The sequence below is a fragment of the Salmo salar genome, chromosome ssa17, assembly GCF_905237065.1.
Source record: "Salmo salar chromosome ssa17, Ssal_v3.1, whole genome shotgun sequence".
NCBI classification, from domain to species: domain Eukaryota; kingdom Metazoa; phylum Chordata; class Actinopteri; order Salmoniformes; family Salmonidae; genus Salmo; species Salmo salar.
Window position 1 is genome coordinate 6,587,461 of NC_059458.1, and position 20,438 is coordinate 6,607,898.

At 39.6% G+C, this 20,438-nt stretch overlaps 1 long non-coding RNA gene across 1 annotated transcript; it reads left to right on the plus strand.

Moving 5' to 3' along the window:
* Positions 1-11,449: 11,449 nt before the first annotated feature.
* On the plus strand, positions 11,450-18,880 carry LOC123728146 (uncharacterized). The gene is made up of 3 exons (XR_006759968.1): positions 11,450-13,841; positions 14,475-14,547; positions 14,757-18,880. It is a non-coding gene; the product is annotated as an uncharacterized lncRNA (long non-coding RNA).
* Positions 18,881-20,438: the final 1,558 nt, after the last annotated feature.

A 20,438-nucleotide genomic window follows, 5' to 3' on the forward strand; every position in this document is an offset into this window, starting at 1 on the left:
TTTGTCAGAATTTGTGGGTTTTTGTTTGTCCACCCGCCTCTTGAGGATTGACCACAAGTTCTCAATGGGATTAAGGCCTGGGGAGTTTCCTGGCCATGGACCCAAAATATCGATGTTTTTGTTCCCCGAGCCACTTAGTTATCACTTTTGCCTTATGGCAAAGTGCTCCATTATGCTGGAAAAGGCATTGTTTCGTCACCAAACTGTTCCTGGATGGTTGGGAGAAGTTGCTCTCGGAGGATGTGTTGGTACCATTCTTTATTTATGGCTGTGTTCTTAGGCAAAATTGTAAGTGAGCCCACTCCCTTGGCTGAGAAGCAATCCCACACATGAATGGTCTCAGGATGCTTTACTGTTGGCATGACACAGGACTGATGGTAGCGCTCACCTTGTCTTCTCCGGACAAGCTTTTTTCCGAATGCCCCAAACAATCGGAAAGGGGATTCATCAGAGAAAATGACTTTACCTTTACCACAAAGCAGACTTTGTGAAAATTAATATTTGTGTCATTCTCAAAACTTTTGGCCACGACTGTAGATACTTTGATGCAAAAAGTGTGAAGATGTGAAGATGCTGGAGGAAACAGGTACAAAAGTATGTTCATCTCTAGGAGACAGAACGCGTCTCCTTCCTGAGCGGTATGACGGCTGCGTGGTCCCATGGTGTTTAAACCTGCGTACTATTGTTTGTACAAATGAACGTGGAACCTTCAGGCGTTTGGAAATTGCTCCCAAGGATGAGTTCTTGGCTGATTTCTTTTGGATTTTCCCATGATGTCAAGCAAAGAGGCACGGAGTTTGAAGGTAGGCCTTGAAATACATCCACAGGTACACCTCCAATTGATTGAAATGATCAGAAGCTTCTAAAGCCATGTCATCATTTTCTGTAATTTTCCAAGCTGTTTAAAGGCAGAGTCAACTTAGTGTATGTAAATTTCTGACCCACTGGAATTGTGATACAGTGAATTATAAGTGAAATAATCTTGTCTGTAAACAATTGTTGGAAAAGTTACTTGTGTCATGCACGAAGTAGATGTCCTAACTGACTTGCCAAAACTATAGTTTGTTAACAAGAAGTTTGTGGAGTGGTTGAAAAACAAGTTTTAATGACTCCAACTTAAGTGTATGTAAACTTCTGTCTTCAGCTGTAGCATTGTCGTTTTCGTATTTGATATTTGAAATTCTTTATTACTGTCTGTGTTGTAGCGCAAGACATGTGATTGTGGTAAGCTGATCCTAGTTTGTCTGGTGATGGTTTTGCATAAAATGCAGGTTATTAGAATTATGAGTTATGATAAGACTGCAATGCCTGATTTATTTTTTTATATTTTTTTTTTTAATTTTTTTGTGTTTGTGTGTTTGTGTTACACCAAAAGGGTAAATGACTTGTGTTTGACATGTAGGTTCTGTGCCAACACTTATGTTAAATCTATTATGGCACAAAAAAAGCGTTTGTACTGAGTTTGTTTTACCATGTTGTTCCTTGTCTGTACTTGGAGCACTGCAAACAGTATTTATAATGTAGACAATCTGTAAACTGACTTATGACAGTCCTTTTTAGATTCATTTTTTGGGTCTTCTGAAATAAATGTTTTATCAAATTGCATGCTTGACCATGTCTTCCCTTTTGCTTCTATGACATTGCTAAAATGTTTGAATTATTTTTTTGAATGACCTTGTCTTATCTTGCTTGTGCAACTAAATGGGAATTATAGGGTTGTGTTGGACTTAATAATACAAACTGAATCATGTCTGAAGATGTACAATCATGTGCTTTCATGAGATACTACTGTAATCAAATCAAATTTTATCACATGCGACGAATAAAGCTGGTGTACACTTTACAGTGAAATGATTGCTTACAAACCTTTCCCAATGATCCAGAGTTTTAAAAATAAAATAGTAACTAACACATGACGAATAAAATAACATACACAAGAATGGAGCTATATACAGGGAGTACCAGATACAATGTGCATATGTACTTGAGGTAGATATGTACATGAAGGAAGGGTAAAGTGACTAGGCATCCAGGTAGATAAGAGTAAAATAAAGAAAGAGTAGCAGCAGCAAATGAGTGTAAAGGTGTGTGTAGAGTCAGTGCAGATATTTTGGGTACCCATTAATTGACTATTTAGTGGTCTGGCTATTTAGCAGTCTTATGGCTTGGGGGTACTAGCGGTCTCGGCGCCTGTTGATTTGAGAAGGCACCGTGTGTCAGACATCAGTATATGGCTTGGGTAGCTGGATTCTTTGGACATTTTTTGGGACCTTCCTCTGACACCACCTGATGTAGAAGTCCTGGATGGACAAGGTGTGACTTGACTAATTTTAAGGTAGGTCAAAGACCACAGAATACATTTGTCAAATATATTTGAAGTTGTTCTTCCCATGCATACTAATTGTAGTCCTAAAAGTACATGCCATCCCTTGAGGGCAATCTCGAACTCACATGGCTATGTGTGCGTCACCTTGTCGCCTCTGCGGTCAACCTTTTTGTACAACCACTCAAGTTCCAAGGCCAAGCCTCCATCTGAGTCTGTTCCATTTTACACCTAGAAATAGGGGTGTGCATTTGTAGTATCTCTAGACGTGATATTAGCCACGCTGATGGACATTATTGTAGATTTTGTCAATGCTTTATTTTGAAAATACATTACAAGAATGTATTTTTTGTTTGGTTGTGTGTGTGCCTGAGGACGACAACTATATACAGAACTCCTATCTATTTTGAGAATGCGATATCGCCGCTAATTATATTTTGGGGCATACAAAAAACATGTGTTTTGTTGTCAGGACGAAAGGGTGAATTTCGTGTCAAAACATAACTACTGCAACAATTATAGACCCGAAAAGATGTGTGCATAATCTTCAGTGATGTCTACTCCTGCGAGAAGGCGACTCATGAGGGATTTCAAAAGGTAATTTGTTGCGAGGGTGTCAAGGCATTGAGCTTGTTTACTGTTTAAAACAAACCAGCATAGTGATCTGGCTACAGCGCTGCTTACAAATATGTTGATACATTGTAACACTCCGTCCCTTGTTACTTTGTATTGATTTATTTTCTCATGCACGAATGTAAATCAATTAGAAATGTTGTTACTAATGCAAATTGCGGCACAAACATGTCTTGTAAAAGTAATCATGTTTTTGTTTGGTTAGCTTTTGGAAAATGTAGAAAAAACATTTTCCTTCAGAAGTTACAGCTATGCAGACTAATGTTAGTTAGCTAATTCATTTGCTAGCTATCATACAGTAGGCATATGTAAAAAATATATAAAAAAATTAAAATAGGCAATCATAATTGACTGTAGTGCTACCGTTGGCTGAAAACACAATCATGGCGGGATGAACGAGTGACGGATTTCCGGGCAAGCTTGGTCCATTTTTAAATCATTCCTTCCTCCCTTGCCCTGCAAGTGTATACTCATCAGACATCATGATACGTCATCAGAAGAGTCCACTTCATTTTAGGGCTGAGGGGATAGAGTGTGTGTGTGACTTTTAAGTGTTTGGACTGCAAACATAGTCACTCCTGACCTGAAACTCCCCATAATTCAATTTGCGACGATTGTACATCCGCTAAGAAATGTCAGCGAAAACGTAAAAATCAACATACGTAAATGTAAGTACAAACGAATGCAAATAAGTTAGAAATTCTGCTACTACGTAAAAAGTAAATATGTTTTTGTTTGGTTACCTTTTGGAAATTGTAGAAATAAAACATCCTTCTTCAGAAGTTCCAGCTAGGCGGGCTAACGTTAGTTAGCTAATTAATTTGCTAGCTATCATACAGTAGGCGTATATTAATAATTATATATTTAATATACTTAGACATGCACTCATAATTGACTGTGGCTGAGAACACAATCATCGGGCGGTACAAACAAGTGACGAATTTCCGGCCATGCGTGGGCTATTTAAAAATCATTCCTTCGCCCAATGCCCTGCAAGTGTATACTCGTCAGATGTCATGATACGTCATCAGAAGTGTCCACTTAATTTGAGGGCTGCGGGGATAGGGTGTGTCTTTTATGTGTTTGGACTGCAGCCACAGAAATAAAGAACGCTGGGACGAATCAAATTAACAGAAATATCACTGTAGCAATATCAAAATGCAATCTATACATATGTACACTGGGGGAATTTACACAAGATAAACTAAGAATGATATGTACAGCAGTAGATATATTATAGTGAGCGTCAATAATTAAGTATATAAATGAATATGCGGTGTGTATAAACAATGTAACTAAAATACAATATACAGTAGTAGAAATATTAGAATACACTATGTTGATGATACAGTATTTAAATACACAGCGTGAAACAGGAAGTGACCGGTTGTTCAATGTCTCTATAACATGGGAAGGCAGCGTTGTTGAGTGTGCATCACCAGGTAGACGGCTATTGATGGCGGTTTATCAGTCTGGCCTGGTAATAGAAGCTGTTTTTTAGTTTTTCGGTCTTGGCTTTGATGCAGCTGTACGTCTCAATCTGTCTGACGGTATGAAGAGTAAACTCGGGTGACTGTGGTCCTTAAAGTGTCAAAGGAGCAGTGCCGATTTTAGTATGTAAATCTTGGTGGGGCAAACAAACAAAAAAAGTGGGATGCATGACAGCAAAGCCACAACACTAACCAATACATTAATTGTACTCTAACGGTAACAAACGGTGCCCACAAACTATTAGGGCCTATTACAGTCCCAGCAGCATTCCCAACACCTTACTAGTGCTACACCTGGCTTTCAGCGGAGCCTTGTCTGGCAGCGAAACAGTTAATTCAGCTTCATTTACTGCCTTTTAAAAAAACATAGGAAACATAGGAAATCTGTGATTTCGATTAAGACATTAATGAGCGAGCGAGTGACGACGGACGTAGTAAATATAACTATTTGTTCAGCACGTTTGAAATGTACAGCAACATAATTCAGAACATGGGTTGTTCTTACAGTGTACTCCCTGTAAAACAAGTCAGAACCATAGGATAAATAAAGGGAGCAGATAAACAGACAATGAAAGCTATTACAATATTCAATGATTACATTTCTGTAAAACAAGTTATACGCTACATGTGCACCACCATGTTAGAACAGTCGGTGAAATTAAGAGGTGAAAATAGACAAAAATATTAGGGTGAGGCACATTGAACGCTGTTTGATTCTTTGCGTGTCAAAAAAGATGTCATGTAACACTTTGACACATTAAATAAGCTTTTAATTTGACGCGTCAAATAACACAATTCTATTATAGAATGTTGTGTGTGCTGAATTTGCACGTGCAAGCCAAGCGCCACCACTACTATTAATAGCACTGCCAAAGCTGTACAAAAAAAGTTGGCAAACAAGCAGACACTGGCCACGAACAATGCGCTTACAATACTGCGTTGGTGAAAATAGACCAAATTATTAGGGTGAGGCACATGGGCTACTAACAGCTTACTACACAACATACACTTAGTATTACTTTCTTAGCTACAGTATACATATCTCCCTTGCATATTACATCATTGTACACCACCACAGAAAGCACTGAGAAAGAGACCATGTTTGTATGCTGCTTTATTAACTCAATATATATATATTTTAACATTGTTTGCAAACTTATATGTGACACGTATTAATGTCAAAATAACATGCAAAACAGGCAAGCCCCCAAAATTGTAATTTATTTATATATATATATATACACTACCGATCAAAAGTTTTAGAACACCTACTCATTCAAGGGTTTTTCTTTATTTTTACTATTTTCTACATTGTAGAATAATAGTGAAGACCTAAAAACTATGAAATAACACATATGGAATCATGTAGTAACCAGAAAAGTGTTAAACAAATCCAAATATATTTTATATTGAGATTCAAATAGCCACCCTTTGCCTTGATGACAGCTTTGCGCACTCTTGGCATTCTCTCAAACAGCTTCACGTAGAATGCTTTTCCAACAGTCTTGAACGAGTTCTCACATATGCTGAGCACTTGTTGGCTGCTTTTCCTTCACTTTGCAGTCCGACTAATCCCAAACCATCTCAATTTGGTTGTGAAGGCCAGGTCATCTGATGCAGCACTCCATCACTCTTCTTCTTGGTAAAATAGCCCTTACACAGCCTGGAGGTGTGTTGGGTCATTGTCCTGTTGAAAAACAAATGATAGTGGGACTAAGCACAATCCAGATAGGATGATGTATCGCTACAGAATGCTTTGGTAGCCATGCTGGTTAAGTATACCTTGAATTCTAAATAAATCACAGACAGTGTCACCAGCAAAGCACCCCCACACCATAACACCTCCTTGTTTTACGGTGGGAAATGCACATGCAGAGATCATCCGTTCACCCATACCGTGTCTCACAAAGACACAGCGGTTGGAACCAAAAATCTCAAATTTGGACTCCAGACCAAAGGACAAATTTCCAACGGTCTAATGTCCATTGCTCGTGTTTCTTGGCCCAAGCAAGACTCTTCTTCTTATTGGTGTCCTTTAGTAGTTTCTTTGCAGGAATTCGACCATGAAGGCCTGATTCACAGTCTCTTCTGAACAGTTGATGTTGATGTGTCTGTTACTTGAACTTTGAAGCATTTATTTGGGCTGCAATTGCTGAGGCTGGAAAATCTAATGAACTTATCCTCTGCAGCAGAGGTAACTCTGGGTCTTCTATTCCTGTGGCGGTCCTCCTGAGAGCCAGTTTCATCATAGGGCTTGATGGTTTTTGTGACTGCACTTACAGAAACTTTAAAAGTTCTTGAAATGTTCCATATTGACTGACCTTCATGTCTTAAAGTAATTATGGACTGTCGTTTGTCTTTGCTTATTTGAGCTGTTACTGCCATAATATGGACTTGGTCTTTTACCAAATAGGGCTATCTTCTGTATACCACCCCTACCTTGTCACAACACAACTGATTGGCTCAAACGCATTAAGAAGGAAAGAAATTCCACAAATTAACTTTTAAGAAGGTACACCTGTTACATTTTTTTCAATTGCTAACAAGCATCGGTCAATACTGAAAGCCACTTTTTCAAAACTCTTCACACAGTCTGCATTATCAACATGCATCAAACCACCAAAATGCTTCATACTTGTCTCAACATAAGCTCGTTAGACCATAACATTGGCAACAAATCTCACTCAGAAAGCATACATTGTCACCCATAACGCACTGACCTAAAGAGCATTACATAAATGATTCACTTATTTCTTTGAAGTTTGAATGATTTTTCACATAAGTATTTCATTATGGAATAAGAATAACACCTTTTCACTTTAATGACTGTACCAAAGTATATGTAACAAGAATGAATCAGAAATGCAGCAATTTGCTCCAATAGCCTTTATTTCTTCTCAATATCTTTGCATATAGTAATTTGTTTCTACCCCCAAGCCATTAGACTGCTGAACAATTCATAAAAATAGCCACCGGACAATTTACATTGACCCCCCCCCCCCCTCTCTTGTACACTGCTGCTACTCTTTGTTTGTTTGTTACCTATGCATAGTCACTTCGCCCCCACCTACATGTCATCTATATTACCTCAACTAGCCTGTACCCCTGCACACTGACTCGGTACCGGTGCTCCTTGAATATAGCCTCGTTATTGTTACTTTTTATTATTTATTTTTATTTTAGCCTACTTGGTAATCTATCTGCACTGTTGGTTAAGGGATTGTAAGTAAGAATTTCACGGTAAAGGCTACACTTGTTGTATTTGGCGCATGTGGCAAATAAAGTTTGATTTGAGCTCTGCTGCGCTGTATCAGCACAATGAACAGCGTGCTACAGCAAGGCCGTTTTGGTAATGAATATATGCCTCAAGATAGAAAGGTCAATTAACCTATTACAAATAGTTTATGTGAATGCAGCCATACACACAGCTGTCTTACCAAAATAATGCAAACTAAATGCTGAAAGTAATAGCCTAGTTATTCATGCCTGCAACAAAAAAACTGAATAGCAGTTTGGCTTAGAATACAGACAACTGCGAATGCGAACAGAACAAAACAATGGTACAAAGTAGTAGGTCTATTAAACAAAATATCAGTTTGATAAAGTTAGTTAACAGTAAACACAGTAAACTAAAGGTGAATGGAGATCCAAATAACCAAAACACAGCCTACTACGGTGAGATGCAGCCATGCACAGCTGTCTTCCCAAATAAATAGAACAATCTAGAAGAAAAAGAAACGCACACCTATTTTAAGGCGAGGTGCTGGCTATCGGAGTAGAAAACGTGAAAATAAGGGAGAGCCGCTCACTAGGAGCTCAGATGCAAAAATGTAATATCCAACGTTTCGACAGCCAAGCTGTCTTCATCAGGGAATCATCACAAACACTGCGAGATGACTCGTTTATATAGTGTCAGAAGACGCACAGGTGTCTGTAATCATGGCCAAATGTGGCCTAATATCATTGGTTAATTCTGAAATATAAAAATGGCATACAAAGAACATACAAAAGAACAAATGGATGGCATACGATCATAGATACATTTTAGACTACACAAGCTTACAAACAATTACAATGGCAAAGTCACAATAATCACAAGATTGGCTTCAGATCAAAGTCTACGTTGAGACCGAAGGGAGCAAGGGTCTTTAAATTAAAGATCCAGGCAGCCTTTCGTTTTAACAATAAATTATCAAGGTCACCCTCTCTCCTTGGGAGGGTGACATGTTCGATGCCAATATAACGCAGAGACGAAATCGAGTGGTTTGCTTCCATAAAGTGGGCCGCAACTGGGTAAGTCAAGTTTTTGCACCTAATGGTGCTACGATGCTCTGAGATACGTACTTTTAATTCACACTTTGTTTTACCCACATAATTTTTACCACAAGGACAAGTTATAAGATAAATAACTGCCTTAGTGGAGCACGTGATAACACCTTTGATTGGGATCGATTTCCCTGTTTGTGGGTGTTTGAAGGATCTACATTTATAAGTGCCATTACATTGAGCACAGCCATTACACTTGTAATTTCTATCCAGTAGGGGCGCAAATAGACGTTGTTCAGGAATATCTTGGGGTGGTAAATCAGTGTACCAATAGGTCTCTGAGATTTCTGCCCCGCGAGAATACGACCAAGGGAAGGTCCGAAAACACATTACCGAGACTATCATTGGATTTTAGAATGTGCCAATGTTTGAGAACGATTCCCTTAATTTGTTCAGAGCGCTTTGAATAGCGGGTAGTTAGAATGCAAGAATGCGTCTTTTTGCGAGACTGACCTTGAAAAAGGTCATGTCTCGTTTTGTTTTGAATTTTCTCAATGGCAATATTAATCTGATCATTTTTGTACCCCCTCTCCTTGAACTTTCTGTGCGTCTCAGCCATATTTCTGTCGAAATCTGATTGTTTTTTACAAATTCTTTTGATTCGCCAGAATTGGCTGTAGGGCAAACTATTTTTCAAGGGAAGTGGGTGACAACTATCAGCCCTCAACAAACTGTTACGATCAGTAGGTTTCCTGTTAAGATCAGTATATAGAACATTATTTTCACACAAGATCAGAAGATCAAGAAAACTGATTTGTCGTGTATCAGATTGCATAGTAAATCTCAAATGTTCAGAACAGGAGTTAAGAAAAGCATGGAATTCCTGGAGCTGTTCTGCATCACCCCTCCATAGAACAAAAATATCATCAATATACCATTTCCAAATAATGATGTTAGGCAAGAAAACATTTTTGAGAGGGTTGAAAATGGACTGTTTCTCCATGTAACCCACATACAAATTAGCATAGTTAGGAGCCATGGGTGATCCCATAGCAGTACCCTTCGTCTGAATAAAGAAATCATTTAGAAACACGAAATAGTTGTGTGTGAGTACTATTTCAGCCAATGTTATAATGCAGGCACTGGAAGGTAGTTCATTAGGGTCACAAATATTTGTGTATAACGACTCAACATCAAAAGTAACTAACAAGGTATTCTCAGGGAGAGGATCAAGAGATTCAATGATAGAGATCATACTGCTGGTGTCCTTTACAAAGGAGGGGAGCTGTTCTGCGAATGGTCTAATAAAAAAGTCAACAAAAGTAGATAGAGGGGCCGTTACTGCATCAATGCCCGCTACAATAGGGCGCCCTGGAGGTTTTGTAACATTCTTATGTAATTTCGGCAAAGTATAGAAAGCGGCAATTTTAGGGTGTTGAATAGCCAGAAAGTCATGTTCTTTTTTGGTTATCTGGCCAGAATTTAAATACCCAAACGTTGGATATTACATTTTTGCATCTGAGCTCCTAGAGTGTGCGGCTCTCCCTTATTTTCAAGTTCCCAAATAAATAGACCTATACAGGCCCGCTTCAAACATGGAAAATCATGCCCCTAGCTCATGAGTTCTACATAAACACTTTTCCAATACGTAAAGTAACATCTACAGCAACGAAAACCAATAGGAAACAAAGAAAACCATAATAGAATATATCTATGTCTATGATGAAACATCCTGATATGTGGTTCCTCCTTTTAAAGTTGCGTAATACTGCGGTACACCTTGCGTGCTGCTGCGGCATTCTGTGGCACGTCATTCAATTCTCAGCCATTCTTTCTGTTACTGCAAGTTATTGCTAGTTTGACCACCAGAGGGCATCTTTGAGAAGCATTTTATAGTATTCCGTATTGGCATTACCAGAGAATTTAAAACCATTCTTGTAATAACATAGTATATGGGATTGATTTTAAGAAATTTGGCTTAATTAATTTGATTAATGTTATGGTGTTTCCATTCAGAGAGAGAAGAAAAGCGAAACCCTAAGGTTTTCTGTTAGGATGGAATGGAAAATATGGCGCTGTACAACGTGATTGTCGGGAGTAGGCTACAGGTTTGGAGGATTCTAAATTGTTTGCCTTCAGTAGACAACTTTGTTCCAATATTTCTGTAAATCAGTGATATTTATTCCCATAGTAATTTGTTATGGATCCATAACTAAATCAACATCTGCATTTTGAAAGAGTATTTTTTTTAAATCTTTATTTTATTAACAAAATGTGTTTATTTGTTTATTAGGCTACTGTGCAGTCTACAATACATACTGTCATAAACATGGGAAGTGCCTAATTCCTTACATAAGGGAGAGCAGGCCATGTCTGTAATACAGAATGCAGGGCACGCGGGAGGCCGGTGTTATTTCATAGTTGTGATGTCTTCACTATTATTCTACAATGTAAAAATAAAGCACAACCCTGGAATGAGTAGGTGTGTCCAAACTTTTGACTGGTACTTGCTTAATTAATTAGATTAATATTATGGTGTTTCTACTCCATGAAAAATGAAAAACCCTCTGGGTTTCCGTTAGGATAGAACAGAAAATATAGCGCTGTACAACGTGACGCTCATAAATTCAGAGCATTTCGCTCTCAGAGCGCACACTGGACGTTCGGGCCGAGGAGAAGGATTGACACAAATGAGACCACTCTGACCATTTTACTCGCCCTAGCAGAGCTGGTAAGGCAGTTTTTGTGTTAACTAGAGCGTTGGTGACTGTAAATGTGCTGCTGGAAACAATTTAATTATGCGTTTTTTCCAACATTTACTGACACCGGCCATATTCAACGGGTGTTGAGCGCTTGTAAATGAATTATTCTGCACTCTGGTACACTGACGAGAGTGCTCTGAAATCCGTGTAGATAGTAGGCTGGACACATGAAATTTTTAACAACGTTCTTTTCTGATAAATAAACTAGTTAATTACATCCGCCGTGGAGCCCAGTTTCAGAATATGACCATATTTCCCAGCTGCTTGCCGTCGTTTTGAAGTAATCGCGAAAAAAAACAGGCCTTATTGCATTTTTCACCCTGTCAACTCCTATTAGTTCTATTGAGCACTGTGGCACCAACTCGCCTTCCGAACGTCCTATTCCCAGTTTATTGTTCAACGTCACAATGCCTGCTTCGCTATTGTTGACAATGAGACCTGCTCACATTGTTTTGTAGTTAAAATGTAAACAGCAAAAATAATATTGGAACTCTGCAGTCTTCCCATTGTTTCCTATGGGGGAAATATGGGCATGTCTTTCTATTTCACAAAATATCTCGCAATGTGTATATTTCGATTTTTTTCAAGTCGGACGCCATTTTAATCATGAGAATCTCTTTCTAATTATGTAAGCCTGGGCAGCTAGCTCAGTTGTCATCAAATGCTAGCCCCCAAATACTTTTTGCCCTTGGAACTCTGAGCTCCCCCCATTGTTTTCCTATGGAAAGGCATGCCGGTCTATTTCGCCAAATAGCTCACTGTGTGTATTTAGTTTTTTTCAAGTCGGGCACCATTTTAATCAGGAGAATCTCCCCTTTGTAATTATATAAGTCTGGGCAGCGAGCTCGTTTGTCATCGATCTCTAGACCAGAAAGTCAGAAGTTTTTATTTGTTCCCTACTTTTTCATTACGGAGACATATGCACAGTTGACACCATCGAGGTGCGGATGTTTACTTTCTATTAAAAAAACCCAATTTTCTTCCAGTTTCGTCCCACGAACAGATTGAGTTGGTAAAATAAAAAGTGATACATTTTTTTATGGAATTCTAAGCCTCACTCCAGTCAAAACAGGCTCTGCGAATGTTCGATTCCATTCATTTGCTATGGGCTCGCGCTAGTGTTCCAGTTCTAGCCAACGTTCTTCAGCTGTTTTTCAGCCTTGGGTGATTTTTGATTCGTTCTATTGTCCAGCCTATAGATAACCAGAACGAATTTATGAAAGCACTCAAATGTCCATTGAGAAAGCACAACGACTATACCATTTAGCTAAGCTAAGAATGACGATTATAATCAAGTCAATAAACGTTGGGTAGTTAGTTAGCCTATAGTTAATATACTAGCAAGTTTGATGTATAACTACTAATGTTAGGTAGCTAGCTGACTGTGACGACCCTCCCACTCTGTCTGCCGAATTTGTTCTCTTTGCTCTTGTTTACCTTAATAGGATGTCGGTGGGCAGAGCCGGGAGGGTCGTCAGTGAAATGGGACACACCTGGGCTCAGGTGTGTCCCAGGTTAAATGCCCCTCTTCCCCATTCATTGAGGAGACTCTCCATGCAGACACAGACAGATTTTGGTTGTAGTTATTTGGTTTGTTTGCACCTTTCAACACCCCTCATTATCACATGTATACACGCGACCACTCACTTACACTACTGACTAAACACACACCATTGTTAATTGTCTTTACTTTACTTCAGTTAATAAATATGTTTTGTTATTCTTTATCTACATGTTGTCTCCCTTTTTGTTACGGGCTTCGAGCCTGTTCGTGACACTGACAAACCAGTACATACTGCTGTAATGATATGCTATGTGGTTCATAAGGACAGCGTAGCTAACAAATTGTCAGCCAACATAACGTGCAAGGTAACTTATTTGAAAAGTCATTACTTTATTACATTGTGTAGCAAGCTACCCCTTAGTCGTTAAGTCAAATCTGGTCTGTGATAGGTTGTTTTTTTCACACCTAGCTCGGCTATTAGACTATTCTTTAGTAAAGGTTTTATAGTCTATTGTTCAGCTAAGAGCCCCCCTCCCCAACTTGCAACAAATTGTTGTTCCCATCTCATTCCTTTCCCACTTCAATGCGTCATCATTCTGCTCCTGAGTGGCTCGCTTGTGGGCGTGCTGGCAGGATATGGCAGCATCTTCGGTTGTGTATCAATAATTCTGCATACAGTAGCACGTTTGTATGAAAGTGTGGTTATTCACAGGCAAATTGTTATATGCTATGGAGGTACATTTTATGTCTTTTTGTTGAGAGCAAAACCTTTTTTATTTTCAATCAAAAATAATTGTTTTGAAAGCAACTTTTTTTCGACACAAAGGAAGTCAAAGCGGACACCTACGAAGATGGCATCTCAGGTAAGCAGCACTGCGCTGTATTGGCGTATCCCAAAAAGGACATCTGCTGCTTTAAATTGAATGGTCATATCTCAGTTATTGTTTTCATATCTATAAAAAATAAGCTGTTTTCTTTACTTTCAGGGAGCGAGCTGATCAAGGGGTCAAAAATGTAGATATTGTCCGAGGAACAGGCCATGGAAGCTTTATTGCTGGCAAAAGTGCCCATAATTAATTAAACTGTTCTGTGTTCTTTTCTCCATCTCTGTCTGTCTTGTTGTACATGGAACCTGTCTCACATGCATTAATTAAAAAACCCTTAAGATATCAGCTGCTAATTTTCAGATTTACACCACATACACCACAGCCATTTTCACTGGACTATCTGTTGCTCTGTTGCTGCCAAGTCATGATTTCCCTGGTGGTGAGACACATAGCCCTCTATATTTAAATGTTTCACGTACACTCCGATAGGTGTCTGCGTCACATACAGTATCTTCTATTGACATTATCTTCTATTGTTTGTCCTCATGTGTCTGTTTTTCAGCATAAAGTACTCTGTAGCCACATAATGTGGACACCAGGTGAGATCACACACACACAAGTCTCTCTTCTTCACTTCATCCCTCTCCCCCTTCTCCCTAAATCCTCTAGGTTATATCAGCTGTTTTGGTGAACCCCTCCCGCATCTGAACTTGCTGACACTGAGGGCACAGCATGATCATAGGTGAGATGTCACTTGTTCGGGTCAACAGGAAGTATTATTAAAGAGATGCTTTACATTGAAATACAGATGGAGATGTAGTAGTCCCAGAGTTAATGATCCAAGGTCAGTTTTGCATTTCACCTCCTGATTATGATGACTGACTGTGTTGGAATAAAAAAAAACAAGGCTTAATCATGCTCTCTCTCTATCCATCTGTCACTCGTCTGCAGGTATGTTTTGATGTGAGAGAGGAAGCCAGTCCTGTCATTGCCACCTCACCCACTCTTAAGATAGCCATCGGGCCAACAGGGGGCCCAAGGCTGGTTAGGAGACACCGCAATTGTGACGAACTGAGAGAATATTAGGGTAACACCGTAATTCATGAATCATATGCTGTCTGCCACTGTTCTTACCTCTTTCACTTTCTGTCTTCTACACCTCTCTCCCCACCTCAGAGCAGGAGTGGTAAACACTGTTGAAGTGTATAATTGTAATACATACATGCAGACTTGCAGACAGTATTTAAACCACATACAATATGCACTCAAGTTTAACTGAAGTATTATCAGAAACCTGTTTCATTGTTTTCTCAGCTTCTCATTTCGTAAAAACCGGTCAAACTGATGACATTTCGCACAGGAACAATCTTTCCACTGTTTTGGAGTTATTGCATTTATTCGGTCCCTAAACGAAATACAACTTCATCAGTGTTAACTAGAATACTAATGCATTAATTCTATTGATGTAAGACATTATTCTGGTGAGCACTACTTTATTTAGTCTTCTGGAGCAACAAGTTCTGACAGAAGAGACCCTGCATGTATCTAACTACAGTTGACAAATAAATGGCCTACCAAATGTCTGAAATTATAAGCAGAAATGTATCTAAATTAGGGATAAAAGTAGCCTAAGCCAGTAGACTACAAGGTCCAGTACAGAGCATCGGCGAAATAAATTATTATGGTGGATAGAACTGCACAGCTAGCCTACATTCTGAAGTGATTTGTTTGACAATCAGATTAAAACATCACACAACACCCATGATTTCCGAAACTAAGCCTACGCAGACCGTGAAAAACAACTGTAAATTGGATAAGATGTTTACATGCCACAGTATCCTGTCTAAAATCAGCATATCCCAGGCGTCTTATCTGGGTTTCTCATAACCAGGATTGAAGGTTTTTCGGGTTATTGTAAACGGGATATGATGTTTATATGACTCAAAAACAGAATACTTGAGTATCCCGAATAACAATGGGATATTGGAGTGCATGTAAACGTGGTCAGTGATATGCATGGGCATATTTTGGGGAGGTTGAGCTGCAGCTCTTCCTCAGTGTAGAATCAACTGGACATGTAATGTTACCATTCAGAATGTACCCCATACATTTCATTGACCCACGTGCAATTCACAACCCGCCACACCATAGTCCCTGTGTTTATGCATGAATGCCTCCGGCAGTGTGTGTCTGTCTCAAACATGTATATAGCGAGAACACATCTGACTTCATGTACGCTATCAGCACAGGTTTTGAAAATGTCATTTTTTTTGCACTTGTAATAAAAGGGCAACCTTCATAAAAAATATATTTTTAAACAAGCATTTTGTTTTCTTTATTCAAAACGAAAAATACCAGGATGTAATGCAGAGATGGAGATATTGAGCGACGTCGCCGTGATATTTTAACAACCATCTAATTTTGCCATTAATCTTAACTAAATATTCTATGGAATGTTAATTGTGTAGTTCCACTGTGTAACCCACAATAGATCAGGTGAAAAGAGCAACATTAACTTTGCTGTACATTATGCACATTACAAAAGGCTACATACAACCACATAACATGCTAATAATATCAGAAATAGCTCATTATAAAACACAGCAACAGCAACACAATTGTGACCTTATTTGGGGATGAACATCTGTTGAAACAACACAGGAAACCATTTCAGGTTGTTTATTAGTAAAGCCGTCATTCACGTTTTCTGGTAAATCTTTTACAGCTTGCTGTAATTATATAATTTTTTATGACTATTCAAATATGACTCAACACTATACACGCCAGCTACTACAGCAACTGAGATGACTGCAACACTTAACAAAAATGACTAAAAAAGAGCTGCAGTTAGTTTTGGAATGGGTAGCAAGGAATAAGTTAGTAATAAATATTTCCAAAACTAAAACTATTGTATTTGGGACACATCATTCACTAAACCCTAAACCTCAGCTACGTCTCGTAATGAATAATGTGGAAATTGAGCAAGTTGAGGTGACTAAACTGCTTGGAATAACCCTGGTTGGTAAACTGTCATGGTCAAAACATATTGATATAACAGTAGCTAAGATGGGGAGAAGTCTATCCATAATAATGCGCTTCTCTGCCTTAACAACACTATCAACCAGGCAGGTCCTACAGGCCCCTGGTATTGTTGCACCTAGACTACTGTTCAGTAGTGTGGTCAGGTGATATGATATGTGGTGGTGTAGGGATGTTATGTGATGTAGTGTTTTATCTTTAGCTCATTCATTACAAACAGTTCACAGTTTTATCTTATGTTTTATATGTAATGTGGGTGCTTTGGTGTGTTTGGACCCCAGGAAGAGTAGCTGCTGCCTTGGCAGCAGCTAATGGGGATCCCTAATAAATACAAATTATACACTGAGCATTAAAATCATTAAGAACACCTGCTCTTTCCATGACAGACTGACCAGGTGAATCTAGGTGAAAGCTATGATTCCTTATTGATGTTAAATCCACTTCAATCAGTGGAGATGAAGGGGAGGAGACAGGTTAAAGAAGGATTTTTGACACAACTGTGGGAAGCATAAAGCATTGAAGTCAATATGGGCCAGCATCCCTGTGGAACGCTTTAGACACCTTGAAGAGCATGCCCTAATTGAGGCTGTTCTGAGTGCAAATATTGAGTGCAACTCAATATTAGGAAGGTGTTCCTAATGTTTGGTAAAACTCTGTGTCTGGGACAAGCTTCGCTTTATGGGTTGGCTCAGCTAAGTTCCTCCCCCGTCAGCCATGTTTGTGACATTAGTGAAGTGATGTGGTGACTAGTGTCGTTGTGAGCTCGTGAGATAACAGCGGCGAAGACTTGGCTTCAGAAGCTGGACAGAATCCAGTATATAGCTTTAAGGATATGTTCTAGTGCATTTAAATAAACATCTGTATGTGCCTTACTAGTGGAGGCAGGTGAGATGCCTTTGGATATACAGAGTAAAACATTGTCATTAGCTTATTGGGTTAGGTTGAAAAGCTGTGAGGTTGAGCCTCCCACTGCTACACTTCTAGATGACTGTTGGGAATATACTAGTAGACAGGCAGTGGTTTTGGTTGGACAGTTGGAAGCTTGCTGATGAGAGTGGTTTGAGGGAGTTGGAGGTTGGCCCTTCTGTGGTGATAGGGGATGTTCCTCCATGGTTACTCCCAGATCCTGGTGTTGATCTAACCTTGTTAGAGAAAAAGGGACAATTGGTCACAAGTCAGTGATAGAGGGAAACTGGTTAACAATTACATTGTCAGAAGTTTTTCACAGATGGATCCAAGGACCCAGAATGTGGGCGCGCAGGAGCAGGCGTTTATGTTTCTGAATTTGATGTGCAGATATGTAGAAGACTAACAGATGAACTGTCAGTATACTCAGTTGAACTGTTGGCGATAATAGTTGCCTTCCAGTGGGTGGAGGAAGTGCAACCTGTTAGAATTATAGTATGCTCAGATTTGCTGTATGTATTGAATAGTTTATCATCTGGTAAATCGAATAGGAGTGACCTACTATTGGAGGTATTCATGTTATTATGGAGAATTGAGAGAATTGGTGTAGTAGTGAGATTCTGCTGGGACTCAGCACATTTGCGTGTGGAAGGGAATGAAATTGTAGACCAGTTAGCCAAAAGAGCTTTAAAACGAGATATAATTGATATTAATGTTCCACTGGGTAGAGGTGAGGCCAAACATAAGATGTGTGGCAGAAGAGATGGGACTCTGAGCACAAGTATTTACAGTGCATTCGGAAAATATTCAGACCCCTTCCCTTTTTCCACATTTTGTTACGTTATTGCCTTATTATAAAATGTATTAAATAAAAAAAATTCCTCATCAATTGACACAATACCCCAGGTTTTTAGAAATGTTTGCTAATTTGTTCAAAATAAAAACCAGATACCCTCTAGTGGTGTGGGGGCTGTGCTTTGGCAAAGTGGGTGGGTTTATATCCTGCCTGTTTCGCCCTGTCCGGGTGTATCATTGGATGAGGCCACGGTGTCTCCTGACCCCTCCTGTTTCAGCCTCCTGTATTTATGCTGCAGTAGTTTATGTGTCGGAGGGCTAGGGTCAGTCTGTTATATCTGGAGTATTTCTCCTGTCTTATCCAGTGTCCTGTGTGAATTTAAGTATGCTCTCTCTAATTATTTCTTTCTCTCTCAGAGGACCTGAGCCCTAGACCATGCCTCATGACTACCTGGCCTGATGACTCCTTGCTATCCCCAGTCCACCTGGCTGTGCTGCTGCTCCAGTTTCAACTGTTCTGCCTGCGGCTATGGAACACTGACCTGTTCACCGGATGTGCTACCTGTCCCAGACCTGCTGTTTTCAATTCTCTAGAGACAGCAGGAGCGGTAGAGATACTCTCAATGATCTGCTATGAAAAGCCAACTGACATTTACTCCTGAGGTGCTGACCTGTTGCACCATCGACAACTACTGTGATTATTATTATTTGACCATGCTGGTCATTTATGAACATTTGAACATCTTGGCCATGTTCTGTTATAATCTCCACCTGGCACAGCCAGAAGAGGACTGGCCACCCCTCATAGTCTGGTTCCTCTCTAGGTTTCTTCCTAGGTTTTGGCCTTTCTAGGGAGTTTTTTTCCTAGCCGCCGTGCTTCTACACCTGCATTGCTTGCTGTTTGGGGTTTTAGGCTGGGTTTCTGTACAGCACTTTGAGATATCAGCTGATGTAAGAAGGGCTATATAAATACATTTGATTATTTACATAAGTATTCAGACATTTTGCTATGAGACTCGAAATTGAGCTCAGGTGCATACTGTTTCTATTGATCATCCTTGAGCTGTTTCTACATCTTGATTTGAGTCCACCTATGGTCAATTCAATTGATTGGGCATGGGCTCCTGAGTGGCACAGCGGTCTAAGTCACTGCATTTCAGTGCTAGAGGCATCACAACAGACACCCTGGTTTGAATCCAGGCTGTATCACAACCGGCGGTGATTGGGAGTCCCATAGGGCGGCGCACAATTGGCCCAGTGTCATCCGGGTTTGGACTGTGTAGGCCGTCATTGTAAATAAGAATTTGACCTTAATTGACTTGCCTAGTTAAATAAAGGTTAAATATTATTTATTTTTTTATTAAATTTTTTTTTGGAAAGGCACACAGACCTGCCTATATAAGGTCCCACTGTTGACAGTGCATGTCAGAGCATAAACCAAGCCATAAGATCGAAGGAATTGTCCGTAGAGCTCCGAGACAGGATTGTGTTGAGGCACAGATCTGGGGAAGTGTATTAAAGAAATTCTGCAGCATTAAAGATTCCCAAGAATACAGTAGCCACCGTAATTCTTAAATGGAAGAAGTTTGGAACCACCAAGACTCTTCCTAGAGCTGGTTGCCCGGCCAAACAGTAATCGGGGGAGAAGGGCCTTGGTCAGAGAGATGACCAAGAACCCGATGGTCACTCTGACAGAGCTCCAGAGTTCCTCTGTAGAGATGGGAGAACCTTCCAGAAGGACAATCAATCTCTGCAGCACTCCACCAATCAGGTGTTAATGGTTGAGTGGCCAGACGGAAGCCACTCCTAAGTGAAAGGCACATGAAAGCCCACTTGGAGTTTGCCAAAAGGCACCTAAAGAAACAAGATTCTCTGGTCTGATGAAACCAAGAT